Here is a 15055-nt window from a genome sequence, read left to right as displayed (position 1 = left end):
AGCCAAGTTAAGAACTTTTTGTACTGTGCCACACTGATTTTACAAATTTTATACTCTTTTAACACTTTTTCACAAAAAAGCAGTTTTTTTATTTTTATATCCAAAGTTAAAGATAAGTAAAGTATTACACAGAGCTGCTGTTGAGCTAAACTGTAACAGACCTCATAATTATCTCTGAATACAGTCACCTCAGGCTACCTTATCTGCTATAGAATTTTCCAGGAGAGTAAAGTTTCTTTTCTTTTTTTTTAAAAGATTTATTTATTTATTTGAAAGTCAGACTTATACAGAGAGAGTAGGAGAGGCAGAGAGAGAGGTCTTCCTTCCGCTGGTTCACTCCCCAATTGGCTGCAACGGCTGGAGCTGCGCTGATCCGAAGCCAGGAGCCAGGAGCTTCTTCTGGGTCTCCTATGCAGGTGCAGGAACCCAAGGACTTGGGCCATCTTCTACTGCTATCCCAAGTCATAGAAGAGAGCTGTATTAGAAGTGGACTCAAACCAGCGCCCATATGGGATGCTAGCACTGCAGGTGGCAGCTTTACACGCTATGCCACAGTGCCAGCCCCAAGAGAGTAAAGTTTCAAGGACAGTATTGGCACCAGGCAAGCACAGTTGTTTCACTGACTCTGTTCATAATGTGGGTTATATCCACATCTACAAAGTGTGTGATGCTTTGTTCAGAGCTGGCTACAGGATTTCATGCCTCCCTCTTTGCACCAGGAACTAGTCAGGGTAGGAGGCTGATCCAGTTTCATCCATTCTGACTTCCTCATGTATATTGTCTTACCTTCCTGTCTGGGACTTTGAACCATTTTTATCTTCCTATTGACATTTCTTTCAAAAAAGAAATCAAAGGATACAAATTGGAAAGGGGAAGACAAACTATCCCTATTTGCAGATGACATGATTTGATATTTAGGGAACCCAAAAGACTAAGAGACTATTGGAACTCATAAAAGTTTGGTAAAGTGGCAGGATGTAAAATTAAGACACAGAAATCAATAGCCTTGTATATACATATAATTCCATGGTTGAGAAAGAATTTCTGAGATCAATACCATTTACAATAGGTACAAAAATTAATACCTTATAATAAATTTAGCCAAGAATGTCAACGATCTCTACAATGAAAGTTACAGACCATTAAAGAAAGAGAGAAGTCACAAAAAATGGAAAAAACTTCCATGTTCATGGATTGGAGGAATCAATATTATCAGATGCCCATAATAACAAAAGCAATGTACAGATTCAATGTGATTCCAAAGTTACCAAGGACATTTTTTCACAGTTCTAGAAAAAATGATGCTGAAATCCATATGGAAACACACAAGGTCTCAAATAGCTAATGCAATCTTATTCAACAAAAACAAAAACAAATATGTAGGCATCATAATACCAGATTTGAAGATATACTGCAGGTCAGTTATAAATAAAACAACCTGGTACTAGCAAAAAAAAAAAAAACAAAAAAAAAAAAAACAGATGGACAGACCAATGGAACATATTAGAAATATTAATCTACAACCAAATCATCTTTGACAAAGGAGCCAAAATCAATCCCTGGAGCAAGGACAGTCTCTTCTGGTGCTGGGAAAACTGGATCTCTGCATGCAAATTATAAAGCAAGACCTCTAACTTACACCAGACACAAAAATCCACTCTAAATGTATAACTCAATACCATCAAATTATTAGATAATACTGGAGAAACTCTGAAAGACATTGACATAGGCAAAGAATTCTTGGAAAAGACCCCAGAAGCACAGGCAATCAGAGTCAAAATTGACAATTGGGATTTAATCAAATTGAGAAACTTCTACAATTAAAAAAAAAAAAAACTCAGCAAAGGGAAGAGGCAACCAATAAAATGGGAGAAAAGATTTGAAAACTATGCAACTGATGAAGGACTAATATCCAGAATCTATAAAGAGCTCAAGAAACTCAACAACCATGAACAACCCAGTTGAGAAATGGGCAAAGGACTTGAACAGGCATTTTTCAAAAGAAGAAATTCAAATTGCCAACAGACATTTGAAAAAATTCTCTGTATTACTAGCCATCAGAGAAATGCAAATCAAAATCACAATGAGGTTTCACCACACTCCAGTTAGAATGGCTTTCACAGAAATCAACAAACTACAAATGTTGGTGAGGATGTGGGGGAAAAGGTACCCTAATACACTGTTGGTGTGAATGTAAACTGGTACAGCCACTGTGGAAGACAATATGGAGATATCTTAGAAATATGAATATAGACCTATCATACAACCCAGCATTCCTACTCATGAAAATTTACCCAACAGAAATTAAATTAGCATATGAAAGACTTATCTGTACCCCCATGTTTATTGCAACTCAATTCACAATAGCCAAGATATGGAATCAACCCAGATGTACTTCAACTGAAGACTGGATACAGAAATTATGGTATATGTACACTGTGGAATACCACACAGCAGTAAAAAAAAAAAAAAAGAAATCTTGTCTTTGCAACAAAATGGATGCAACTGGAAAACATTATACTTAGTGAAATAAGTCAGTCCTCAAAAGATAAACTTCATATAGTTTCCCTGATTTGTGCTAAGTAGTAGACGGTGTACAAAAAAAATGCAATGTGTATGAAGAAAGTTGGCATTGAGATTATTTACAGCCCTGCCTACACTCTTAAGGAACAGGGTTTTTTCTACTTAATATTTTTTCAATATTTATAGAAGGGTTAAGCTTGTAATTATAAAACAAACTGCAAGTGTGTCATTGTAAAAATTTAAAGAAAAAATAAGAAAGGAAAGAGGGAGGGTAGGAACATGAGTGGGAGTGAGGATAGCGTGGGAATTACTGTTATGCTCGTAATCCTGTGTATATGAAATGCATGAAATTCATTCACCGTTTATATATAATTTATTAAAAGAGATGAGAAGATCTGAATACATAGTAGATTCTATAGAAAACATTCTGCATAAGTAAATGAATTGTGTAAATCTTTGATTTGAATTAATTAGGAGGCATTCGTTTACTCCTATAAATACTTCAGATCTCAGTTTTTTAGATGTTTTTAGTAAATATATGATGGCTGCCAACCAAGAAATCAACCTGTGCTTATTCTGGTTTCTTTTGATTCAGACTATAATTAGATGATTCTCAGAAAACGCTTGTTGAATTACATTTGAAAACAAAAGTAACATGGAATGAAAAGAGAGGAGGTAATGTGACCACAAATGCTGCGATTAGACTGATGCAGCCACCACTCAAGGAATGCTGACAGCTACCTGTGCCGACAGAGCAACAAATAACCAGAAATTCAGTGGCTTAAAGCCTCACAGAAATAGTCAGAAGTTTGACATCTCTCTCATTGGGCTACAATTAAGGTTTTGGCAGGGCTACTTTTTCTTTTCTAGAGGCTGTAGGGTAAAATCTATTTCCTTGCTGTTTCCAGTTTCTAGAAGCTGCCTTCATTCCTGGATTGAGGGCTCTTTTCCTCTTCAAAGCCAGCAATTACACTTTGCATTTCTAGGAACCTTATAAAAATAAGGTTATAAAGATAATGCAAGATAATTTAAGGTCAACTGATAGAAACTTTATTCTATCTGCAGGGATAGGTGCTTGGTGCAGCAGAGTAAGCCACTTCCGGAGATACCTGTAACCCATATTGGAATGCCTGGTTTGACCCTGGCTCTGCTCTCCATTCCATCTTCCTGCTAATGCACACTTGGGGAGGTAGCAGGTGATGGCTCAAGTAGCTGGGTCCCTGGTACCCATGAGGAAGACCCAGATTGAGTTCCAGGCTTCTGGCTTCAGCCTGGCCCAGCCTTGGCTATTGGGAACATTGGGAATTGACACAACAGAGTGGAGTTTTTCACTTTTCTTTCTCCCTCTCCTGTGATCATTACAATGTAAATTAGAAATTCAACATATGAGTTTTGGGGGGCACAAACATTCAGTCTTAACAATGGCAGAGTTTCCGATTCCTATACTATGGCTTCTTTAGAGGTATCTTCTAGTCTGCAAATGGAGGAAGGAGGAGAGGGGAAGGAGACAGGTTCCCATACTGCTTTAGTCAGAACTTGGTAGCATGCTATACCCGTCTGCAATTGCATTCCTAGGAAGAAGGCAAAAAAAATTTGTCAAATGAAATCAATCTTTGCCACAAAGGGAAAAGTTATAGAGATCTGGTCTGATATCTACATCTTGGTTCTAAATAATTTATCATGTAAATGCTATCAGAAGGCCAGTTTCACAGAAAATACATCAGCTATGGACCTGGAGAAGCAATATTCTGCTAAGAACATACATTTTTTTTTCTATCCTTCACTTATGCATCTCACATTTTTTAAAAGATTGATGTATTTATTTATTTGAAAGGCAGAATGACACAGAGAAGGAGGGACACAAAAATCTCCATCCTCTGGTTCACTCCTCTAAATGCCTGCAACAGGCTGGGCCATGCCAAAGCTGGGAGTCAAGAACTCCATCTGGGTCTTCCACATGGGTGGCAGGGACGCAAGTGCTTGGGATTTGCTTCCTCCAAGTGTTCTTCATTGACAGCAGGCTAGATAAGAAGCAAAGGCTGGACTTAAACCCAAGCACTCTGATATGAGACGTGGTCATCCTAAGCAGTGGCTTAGCCAATTGTGCTATAATATCTGCACCCCTCGTATAAGGACAACATAAAGAAATTGAACAACTGAGACAGAGGAAGAAAATGGAAAGAGGCCTTATATTCCTAATGTATTTGTTTTCCATTCACAGCAAAGGGGTAAGGAGTCCTGGATGATTGTGAAAGTCCATATAATAAAAGTGAATGCTTCTTAAATGAAGAAGATGAGTCAGATGTAATAACCTCTTATTGAGGTCGGCGGCGTAGCTTGCTTGGCTAATCCTCCACCTCCGATGCCGGCACCCCAGGTTCTAGTCCCGGTTGGGGCGCCGGATTCTGTCCCGGTTGCTCCTCTTCCAGTGCAGCTCTCTGCTGTGGCCTGGGAGTGTAGTAGAGGATGGCCCAGGTCCTTGGGCCCTACACCTGTATGGGAGACCAGGAGAAGCACCTGGCTCCTGGCTTTGGATCGGCACAGCACACTCACCATAGCGGCCATTTGGGGGGTGAACCAACGGAAAAGGAAGACCTTTCTTTTTCTCTCTCTCTCTCTCTCTCACTGCCTAACTCTGCCTGTCAAAAATAAATAAATAAATAAATAAATAAATAAATGCTTAAAAAAAAACCTCTCATTGTTAAGTCCCACCATGAACACTTGGAATGAGCCAGACATTATGCTTTGCTTGCATTAGTGTTTTCTACTTTTATAATAACTTTGTAAGATACTTCTACTTAAATCATTTTCATAAAATTCAAAGTTGACATTCAACATTTAAGTGGCTTATGCATATGAAACCAGTGGCTTTAGGAATAAGTCCTAAGGCAATTTTGCTGAAACAACTTGTATGTCCTCTAATGATACTGGGCAGTGTGAAACCATCATACTTACACATAATCAATAATATGAATATATATCTCATTTAGAAAATAAAGGTTTTCATTTTCATAAGAAAGCTACTTATCTTACTAGAGAAATTTTAGTGTTAATAAGTTTGTTTCAGTAAGAAACAAATTGCTGTATAGTATTCTATAGAGTACATATCCCAATAAAATTCGGTCACTTGCAACAAAATGGAGGAATCTGGAAAACATCATGCTGAGTGAAATAAGCCAGTCCCAAAGGGACAAATGTCATATATTCTCCCTGATTGGTGACAACTAACCGAGCAACAACAAGGGAACCTGTTTAAGTGAAATGGACACAATGAGAAACAATAACTTGATCAGCCCTTGTCCTGACTGTCGAGGAACAACTCCATTCTTTATCCCTTTTAGTATTTTTTTTTGTTCTACTTAATACCATTGGTTGAACTCTTTAATTAACATACAATTATTCTTAGGTGTTTAAACTTAACTGAAAAGTGATCCCTGTTAAATATAAGAGTGGAAATAAGAGAGGGAGGAGATGCACAGTTTGGCACATGCTCAATCAGACTTGCCCCAAATGGCAGAGTTAGAAACGTGCCAGGGGATTCCAATTCAATCCCATCAAGGTGGCAAGTACCAATGCCATCTCATTAGTCCAAGTGATCAATTTCAGTTAACAATTGATCATAATGATAGATCTAAGAGTCAAAGGGATCACATAAACAAGACTAGTGTCTGCTAATACTAACTGATAGAATTAAAAAGGAAGAGAACCATCCAACATGGGAAGTGAGATGCACAGCAGACTCATAGAATGGCAGATGTCCAGCATCTATTGTTGGTAGATTTCTGAATGTGAGCCATTCTAACTGGGGTGAGGTGGAAATCTACCAACAATAGATGCTGGAGAGGATGTGGGGAAAAAGGGACACTAACCCACTGTTGGTGGGAATGCAAACTGGTTAAGCCACTATGGAAGTCAGTCTGGAGATTCCTCAAAAACCTGAATATAACCCTACCATTCAACCCAGCCATCCCACTCCTTGGAATTTACCCAAAGGAAATTAAATTGGCAAACAAAAAAGCAGTCTGCACATTAATGTTTATTGCAGCTCAATTCACAATAGCTAAGACCTGGAACCAACCCAAATGCCCATCAACAGTAGACTGGATAAAGAAATTATGGGACATGTACTCTATAGAATACTATACAGCAGTCAAAAACAACGAAACCCAGTCATTTGCAACAAGATGGAAGAATTTGGAAAACATCATGCTGAGTGAATTAAGCCAGTCCCAAAGGTACAAATATCATATGTTCTCCCTGATTGGCGACAACTAACTGAGCACCAAAGGGGAAACTTGTTGAAGTGAAATGGACACTATGAGAAACAGTGACTTGATCAGCTCTTGTCCTCATGGTTAATGTACAATGTAATACTTTATCCATTTTAGTACTTTTTTTTGTTCTAGTACCATTGGTTGAACTCTGTAATTAACACACAATTATTCTTAGGTGTTTAAATTTTAACTGAAAAGTGATCCCTGTTAGGAATTTGGAAAACATTATGTTGAGTGAAATAAGCCAATCCCAAAGGGACAAATACCACTTGTTCTCCTTGATAGGTGACAACTAACTGAGCACCAAAAAGGAAACCTGTTAAAGTGAAATGAACACTATGAGAAAAGGTGACTTGATCAGACCTCACCCTGACTGTTGATGAGCAGCTTAATATGTTATCCCTCTTAGTATTTTTGTTTGTTCTACTTAATACTTTTGGTTGAATACTATAATCAATACACAATTCTTCTTAAGTGTTGAAACTTAACTGAAAAGTGATTGTTATTAAATATAAGAGTGGGAATAAGAGAGGGAAGAGATGTGCAATCCGGGACATGCTCAAGCTGACTTACCTCAAACAGTAGAGTTAGAAACATACCAGGGGATTCGAATTCAATCCCATCGAGGTGGCATGTACCAATACCATCTCACTAGTCCCAGTGATCAATTTCTGTTCACAATTGATCCTAATGATAGGACTAAGAACCAAAGGGATCACATAAACAAGACTAGTGTCTGCAAATACTAGCTGATAGAATCAAAAAGGGAGAGAATGATCCAACATGGGAAGTGAGATACACAGCAGACCCATAGAATGTCAAATGTCCTAAGAGCACTCTGGCCTCATAATCAGCCCTTAAGGCATGCGGATCCGGCTGAAATGCCCATGAGAGTATTTCAGGCATGGAAAGCCAAGACACTCTGGGGGAAAAAAAACCTAAATGAAAGATCTCCACGAGTGAGATCCCAGTGGAAAGAATGGGTCATCAAAGAAGGAGGTACCTTTCTCTGAAGGGAGGAGAGAACTTCCACTTTGATCATGGCCTTGTCTAAATATGATCAGAGTCAATGAACTCAGGGGGCTTCCATAGCCTTGGCAACTCATGACAAGAGCCTAGGGTGATTACTGATGCCATAAACAAGAGTGTCAAGGAGTCACTGTGCACTTACTCCTCATGTAGGATCTTTGTCCTTAGTGTGCTGTACATTGAGATTTAATGCGATAACTAGTACTCAAACAGTATTTTTCACTTTATGTTCCTGTGTGGGAGCAAACTGTTGAAATCTTTACTTAATGTATGCTAAACTGATCTTCTGTATATAAAGAGAATCAAAAATGAATCTTGATATGAATGGAAGGTGAGAGGGAGTGGATAAGGGGAGGGTTGCGGGTTGGAGGGACGTTATGGGAGGGAAACCATTGTAATCAATATTCTGTACTTTGGAAATTTATATTCATTAAACAAAAGTTAAAAAAAAAAGAATGGCAGATGTCCTAAACAGCACTCTGGCCTCAGAATCAGCCCTTAAGGCATGCAGATCTGGCTGAAAAGCCCAGGAGAGTATTTTAGGCATGGAAAGCCAAGACACTCTCGCAAAAAAAAAAAAAAAAAAAAAAAAAAAAAAAAAAAAAATCTCTGCGAGTGAGATCCCAGTCCCAGTGGACAGAACAGGCCATCAAAGAAAGAGGTACCTTTCTCTGAAGGGAGGAGAGAACTTCCATTTTGACTATGACCTTGTCTAAATAAGATTGGAGTTGGCGAACTCAAAAGGCTTCCATAGCCTTGGCAACTCATGACAAGAGCCTAGGGTGATTACTGACTCCATAAACAAGAGTGTCAATTGTTAACAACAGGAGTCACTGTGTACTTACTCTGCATGTAGGATCTCTGTCCTTAATGTGTTGTCCAATGTGAAGTAATGCTATAAGTAGTACTCAAACAGTACTTTACAGTTTGTGTTTCTGTGTGGGTGCGAACTGTTGAAATCTTTACTTAATATATACTAAAAAATATATATATATATTAAGAAGAAACAAATTGCAAGTGCTTTGTTTCCCAGGGGTAGTTTCTAAGGAAATAAGGAAAGGATTTGAGGGGGGCCCGCACTGTGGCATAGGGGGCTAAGCCTCTGCCTGTGGCCCCGGCATCCCATTTGAGCACTGGTTCATGTCTCAACTGCTCATCTTCAGATCTAACTCTTTGCTACAGCCTGAGAAGGCAGTGGCAGAGCACCCAAGTGCATGGGCCCCTGCGGATACATGGGAGACCCAGAAGAAGGTCCTGGCTTTGGACTGGCCCAGCTCTGCCCATTGCAGCCATTTGGGGAGTGAGCCAGTGGGTGGATGGAAGACCTTTCTTTCTGTGTCTCCCTCTCTATCTGTAACTCTCTCAAATAAATAATAATAGTAAAAGGAGTTGAGAATAATAGTAAAGCAGAAGTTTTAGAAGATCCCACGTACTGAAACATTTTCTTCATATAACTAAGGAAAATTTAATGTATTTAAAGTTTACCATGAGAAATTCATTGGTCTGAAATAAATATTTTTTATCAATTTTATATGCTTATTATGAGGCAATATTAAATAGTGATGCTCGTATTTGGAGTAATGATGTTTCCTTAAATAAATATCTGTACACATTATTGCACCTCAATTATAGAAAGGATAGCTTGGTGGAAATTAGTATATAGTTTCATATGAGGCACATTTGAAACTTCATCTTTATTAACATATAAAGACATGCCTATTCCCCAGAGAAGATTTCAGAATAATTTTAAATTTTGTTGAAATTACTTGGTTGAATGTTGAAGGAAAAAATCTGGGGGTTAGGCATTTGGTGCAGTGGTTAAGCCACCTTTTGAGATACCCATATCCTGTATCAGAGTACCTGAATTCCAGTCCTAGCTACTTTGCTTCCCAATAATGTGCACCCTGGGAGGTAGCAGATGGCAGCTCAAATAGTTGGGTGCCTGACACCTGTGGAGAGCCCTGGATGTAGTTCCTGGCTCTTAGCTTCAACCTGATGACTCCTAGCTGTTTTGGGCATCTGGGAAGTGAACCAGTGGATTCAAGATTTCTGTCCATCTGCCTTTCTGTCTCTGTCTCTGTATCTTTATCTCTCTGCCTTTTAAATAAAATTAAAGAAAGAAAAGTTTTTAAAAAAATTTAAAAATTCATGATACTTGTTAAAAACATTAAGAAAGACTGTATTTGAGGAAACTATTACAATGTGGTTTTGAAATAGTGGAGAGTGATTGGGCTCAACTCTGAAAACAAAGAGCAGTGGGAATTTATTACCAAGGAATAGGGTCAGTGTGAGCACAGGGAGTTAGTGGGTGGAAAATCAAGAGGGAGCATTCTGGGTAAGGGGGGCAGGGATTCTTGCTAAACTGACCTAGTAGGATTACTGTTGAAGGTCATGCATGGGGTGGGGTGGGGGACAGTAGAGTACAGAAAACCAAAATAGATACCATGTGATCAGATATTGTGGATGGGGAACTCTGGCTAAATGACTTAGCAGGTTTCTTAGCAAAATTGGACAATGCAGAGGCAAACACAGAAGTTCAAAAGTTACCGTCTGAATTGTAACTAAAGCTCAGAGAACCTTGATTAGAATTTTGTTAAGGAGAAAAATCGTTTTTTTTACCATCAGGAAGATTGCATTTCTTGCTTTTCTAACATAAAGAATGGTAGTATATCTGTAGAGTGTTTTCCAGTTGAGTTTATTGAACAACAGAAACTAGAGGACAATAAAATCTAGGCCCAAGTCTCCTGATCAAAATTCATTTTAAGGAGCAATGGAATAGTAGTGAACTTTATTGCCAGAAATCATCAAACAAGGAATGACTAAATAACTCAGAGAGGTTCTAAGAAAGAAATTTAAAATATAAGATCTCAGATAAATGAAATCTCATTCAGTTTGTTCTCCAAAAGATGCATAATGTACAATAAAAGGGAAAGTATGACAGAGAAAATGAAAATAAAAATAAGTTAGAAAGAACAAAAATGTCTGATTCAGATTGAAAGACCTGTGGGAGCAGCTAAGAACAAGGATTGCCAGAAATATACAAGATATTGATTTAAAATTCAAGTTCATAGAAAGAAGAAATTAAGATTTTAATTTAAATATACCCTAAATATTGCAAGGAACATACTTATACTTATTAGAACTTTTTGTTATTTTAAGTTCAAATTGAAGTTTTCATATTCTGTTCTGACTTGTTAAATGTGGGGATCTTACTGAGAACAACTCATTGATTATATCTCAATAATAAATTTTATCTTCCATGTTTACATTTTAGCATGTCATTCTGACTTTACTTTCATTTGCGATCATTTATTTCTGACTTCAACTGGCGTACAGAATTTTCCAGATGTTGTTACCACAGGATTAACATTTTTGTAAGAATTTAGTTAAATACTGGAGCGTGGCTGCTTCTAGAAGACAGCACATACTTTTACAATGTGTTCTACACAGATAATGCATTTTTAATTGTGAATGTATTTATTGAAGGCAAAGGAAGTATTAAATGTGTTCTCATGGGTCAGTAATTGCAAATTGAGGGAGGCTTTTCCTAATCCTCGCTTCTCATGCTATTGCATTTCTTTGGTTTTTCCTCTTGTTTCTTTCTGAATACTGGATCCATCCTTTTTCCTCCAAACCCCTTAAGCTGAACAAACAATTGGAAATGTCCTCTCAGTTCATTCTTAGGTAAATTTTCTCCAAGGTAGCCACAACTGGGGCCTTTTTATTGCTGCTTCTCGTTTAGGTTAAGTGCGTTCAGTCCAAGTAAACAATGCCTGTAAAAATGCAAAATGCATCACTACAAGCACTGGCTGTGCCAAGCTCCTTCTCGGTAGAGGACCTGATTACAGTGTCTGTTGGATCAAAGTGAGGCAGGAGTCAACACAGAAAAGCACGCATGGTTCACTTCTTCATGAGAAATTTGATTTTGAAATGTGCCCAGGCCATCTTACGACAAATTGCATTTGGAATAAACCAATTTTTCATAAAATTGGTTTGTATTCTTTTCTGTGCCTCACAATTGCAATCTTTTCTCCAATTGAATTCCTAGTGTTCCCCTCAAACAATAATTGCAGAATATAATAGGGCCTTAAAATTCAAAAGACTATTTAATCCATATATATACAAACATATACACACATATGAAGATATAAAAGATCTACACATCATTTTATTTGAAAGGCAAAGTGAAACAAGAGCTATTGAGACAGAGAGGGAGAGGTCTTCCATTCAGTGTTTCACTCCCCAAATGACTACAATAATCAGAGCTGGGGAGCTTGAGGCAGGAGCCAGGAACACCACCCAGGTCTCCTCTTGGGTGGCAGGGGAGCCAGTATTTGAGTCACCATTGGCCGATTCGCGGGCAACGTAAGCAGGGACCTGGATCAGCTGAGACACAAAGCGGTGCTGTTATAGGATGGGTTCATTCAAGCAGCAGTTTAAACTGTTGCACCACAACACCTGCCCCCTTATTCTTAATATTTGAACCCTCCCTCTGCAGCTTTGAACACTATCACTAATGTCTCTGTTGTAGTCCATTTTTCTGTTTGCATAGCAAAACATTTGAGGTTGAGTAATATATAAAAACTAGAGATTTATTTAGCTCCTGAGGCTGGCAGCATAAGAGCATGGTGGAGGGTGTCACACTGTGAGTCAGAACAAGGGTGCCAGCCCCAGCTCCTTTCCTCTACTTAAAAGGCACTACTGGGGCCAGCGCCATGGCTCACTAGGTTAATCCTCCGCCTGCTGCGCCAGCACCTGATATGGCCACCTGGTTCTAGTCCCGGTTGCTCCTCTTCCAGTCCAGCTCTCTGCCTCTGCTGTGGCCTGGGAGGGCAGTGGAGAATGGCCCAAGTGCTTGGGCCCCTGCAGCCGCATGGGAAACCAGGAAGAAGCACTTGGCTCCTGGCTTCGGATTGGCGCAGCACTGTCCGTAGCAGCCATTGGGGAGTGAACCAACGGAAGGAAAACCTTTCTCTCTGTCTCTCTCACTGTCTGTAACTCTACCTAATAAAAAAAATTTTTTTCAAAAAAAAAAAAAAAAAGGCACTACTACCCTGACCTCCTCACCTCGTCTAATCCTAATTACCTCTCAAAGGGTCCACTTCCAAATACTACTGATAGATAAATATACTATTGGTAGATAAATCTGGTGATTAAATTTCTAATAGGGGCGGGCGCTGTGGCATAGTGGATAAAGACGCAGTTTGCAGTGCCAGCATCCCATATGCGCACCGGTTTGAGTCCTGGCTGCTCCACTTCCAATCCAGCTCTCTGCTATGGCATGTGGAGCAGTGGAAGATGGCCCAAGTCCTTGGGTCCCTGCACCTGTGTGGGAGCCCTGGCGGAAGCTCCTGGCTCCTGGCTTCGGATAGGCACAGCTCCAGTTGTTACGGCCAACTAGAGAGTGACCCAGTAGATGAAAGACCTCTCTCTCTCTCTGCCTCTCCTTCTCTCTCTGTGTAACTCTGATTTTCAAGTAAATAAATAAATCTTAAAAAAAAAGTTTCTAACAGGTGAACTTTGGAAAATACATACCACCATACTTCCATGATACTTTTTTTTCTATAATATTTAATGAAATAATTAAAATTGAAAAAGATTATATACTAACATGGTTTACACCCATGAGGCCACCACTGAACCCAGAAGTTAAATTATTAAAAAGAAATATAACTTCCTGTAAATCTCCTAACCATAATCCTATTTTTTGTTCCTTATTCTATGAGTTCTTAATTTGTGGTTGACAGTCTTTGGAGTATATATTCTCTACTTTCTCAATAATGATAATAATTTTATGTAGCATTGTTAGAATAAATTTATTTGAATTTTCATAAAGGTAACTAAACTGTAAATCTTTATTTCTATAGCACCTTTTGTTTTACTGTTATCAGTTCAAGCCTAATACTATGTTTAGGAAATTTATTTATATTGATTTATATGATGATTTAAATATAGGTTATCAGTTCTGAAATTCATGCAGATATTTAATACTCATTAGGAGAGGTTTAAGAGGTGGGAGCTGGTAGACCTTTAAGAGTTAATTAGGGCCGGCGCCGCGGCTCACTAGGCTAATCCTCCGCCTTGCGGCGCCGGCTCACCGGGTTCTAGTCCCGGTCGGGGCGCCGGATTCTGTCCCGGTTGCCCCTCTTCCAGGCCAGCTCTCTGCTGTGGCCAGGAAGTGCAGTGGAGGATGGCCCAGGTGCTTGGGCCCTGCACCCCATGGGAGACCAGGAAAAGCACCTGGCTCCTGGCTCCTGCCATCGGATCAGCACGGTGCGCCGGCCGCAGCGCGCTGGCCGCAGCGGCCATTGGAGGGTGAACCAACGGCAAAGGAAGACCTTTCTCTCTGTCTCTCTCTCTCTCACTGTCCACTCTGCCTGTCAAAAAAAAAAAAAAGTTAATTAGGACTCTTGCCCTCACGAATGGACTAATCCATTCATCCAGTTCGTTAATAAGAGTTATCTCAAGAGTGTCTACTACAAAAGCCAATTTGGCTAGGTTCTTTACATGTTCCCTGTCTCCAACTCTGGCTTACCATTTGCCATGCTGCACACTGCCAAACGGAGGAGTATAATCAGATGGGGTTCCTGGACCTTGGACCAGAATGTGGACCAAAATAAACCTCTTTCATTAATAATTCATTCAGTCTTTGGTATTCAGTTATAGTAGCAGAAAATGGACTAAGTACAGATAGTTCTAGATTATTTCTTTTCATAGTATACTTGTTTAAATATATTAATTTAAAAAAATATTTAAGGCAAACAAATTTCACTTATTTCATATATACAGATTTAAGAACATAGTGATACTTCCCACCATACGCTCCTTCCTGCCAAGCTCCCACACTTCTTGCTCCTCCCTATCCTATTCCCTCTCTCAATTTTCACAAAGATCTACTTTCAATTGACTTGATACTCATAAGATTAACCCTACACTAAGTAATAGTTCAATTTTTTAAATTGTATGAAGAAAATAACACTGTTCCTCAACAGTAGAGACAATGGCTGTAAACAATCACAAAACATCAAAATGTCAATTTCTCTCCAATAAATTACCTTTTAGGTACTCTATTAATTACTATAGATCAGGGAAAACATATGTATTTGTCTTTTTGGGACTGGCTTATTTCACTAAGTATAATGGTTTCCAGTTGCATCTATTTTGTGGCAAAAGAAATGATTTTATTTTTTTAATCACTGAGTAGTAATCCATACAATATTCAGGTAATG

The 15055-nt window shown here is 38.9% G+C and overlaps 1 long non-coding RNA gene across 1 annotated transcript in view; it reads right to left on the bottom strand.

Moving 5' to 3' along the window:
- Positions 1-232: 232 nt before the first annotated feature.
- Positions 233-15055, bottom strand: part of LOC149127843 (uncharacterized) — a 30054-nt gene continuing 15231 nt past the window's right edge. The window contains exon 2 of the long non-coding RNA XR_016229944.1: positions 233-452. This is a non-coding gene — a long non-coding RNA (uncharacterized LOC149127843). The remainder of the gene's footprint in view (positions 453-15055) is intronic.

Source organism: Oryctolagus cuniculus, chromosome 2 (genome assembly GCF_051225735.1).
Source record: "Oryctolagus cuniculus isolate XC-2025 breed Fujian yellow rabbit chromosome 2, ASM5122573v1, whole genome shotgun sequence".
NCBI lineage: Eukaryota > Metazoa > Chordata > Mammalia > Lagomorpha > Leporidae > Oryctolagus > Oryctolagus cuniculus.
This window is presented reverse-complemented; position numbering and strand designations above follow the sequence as displayed.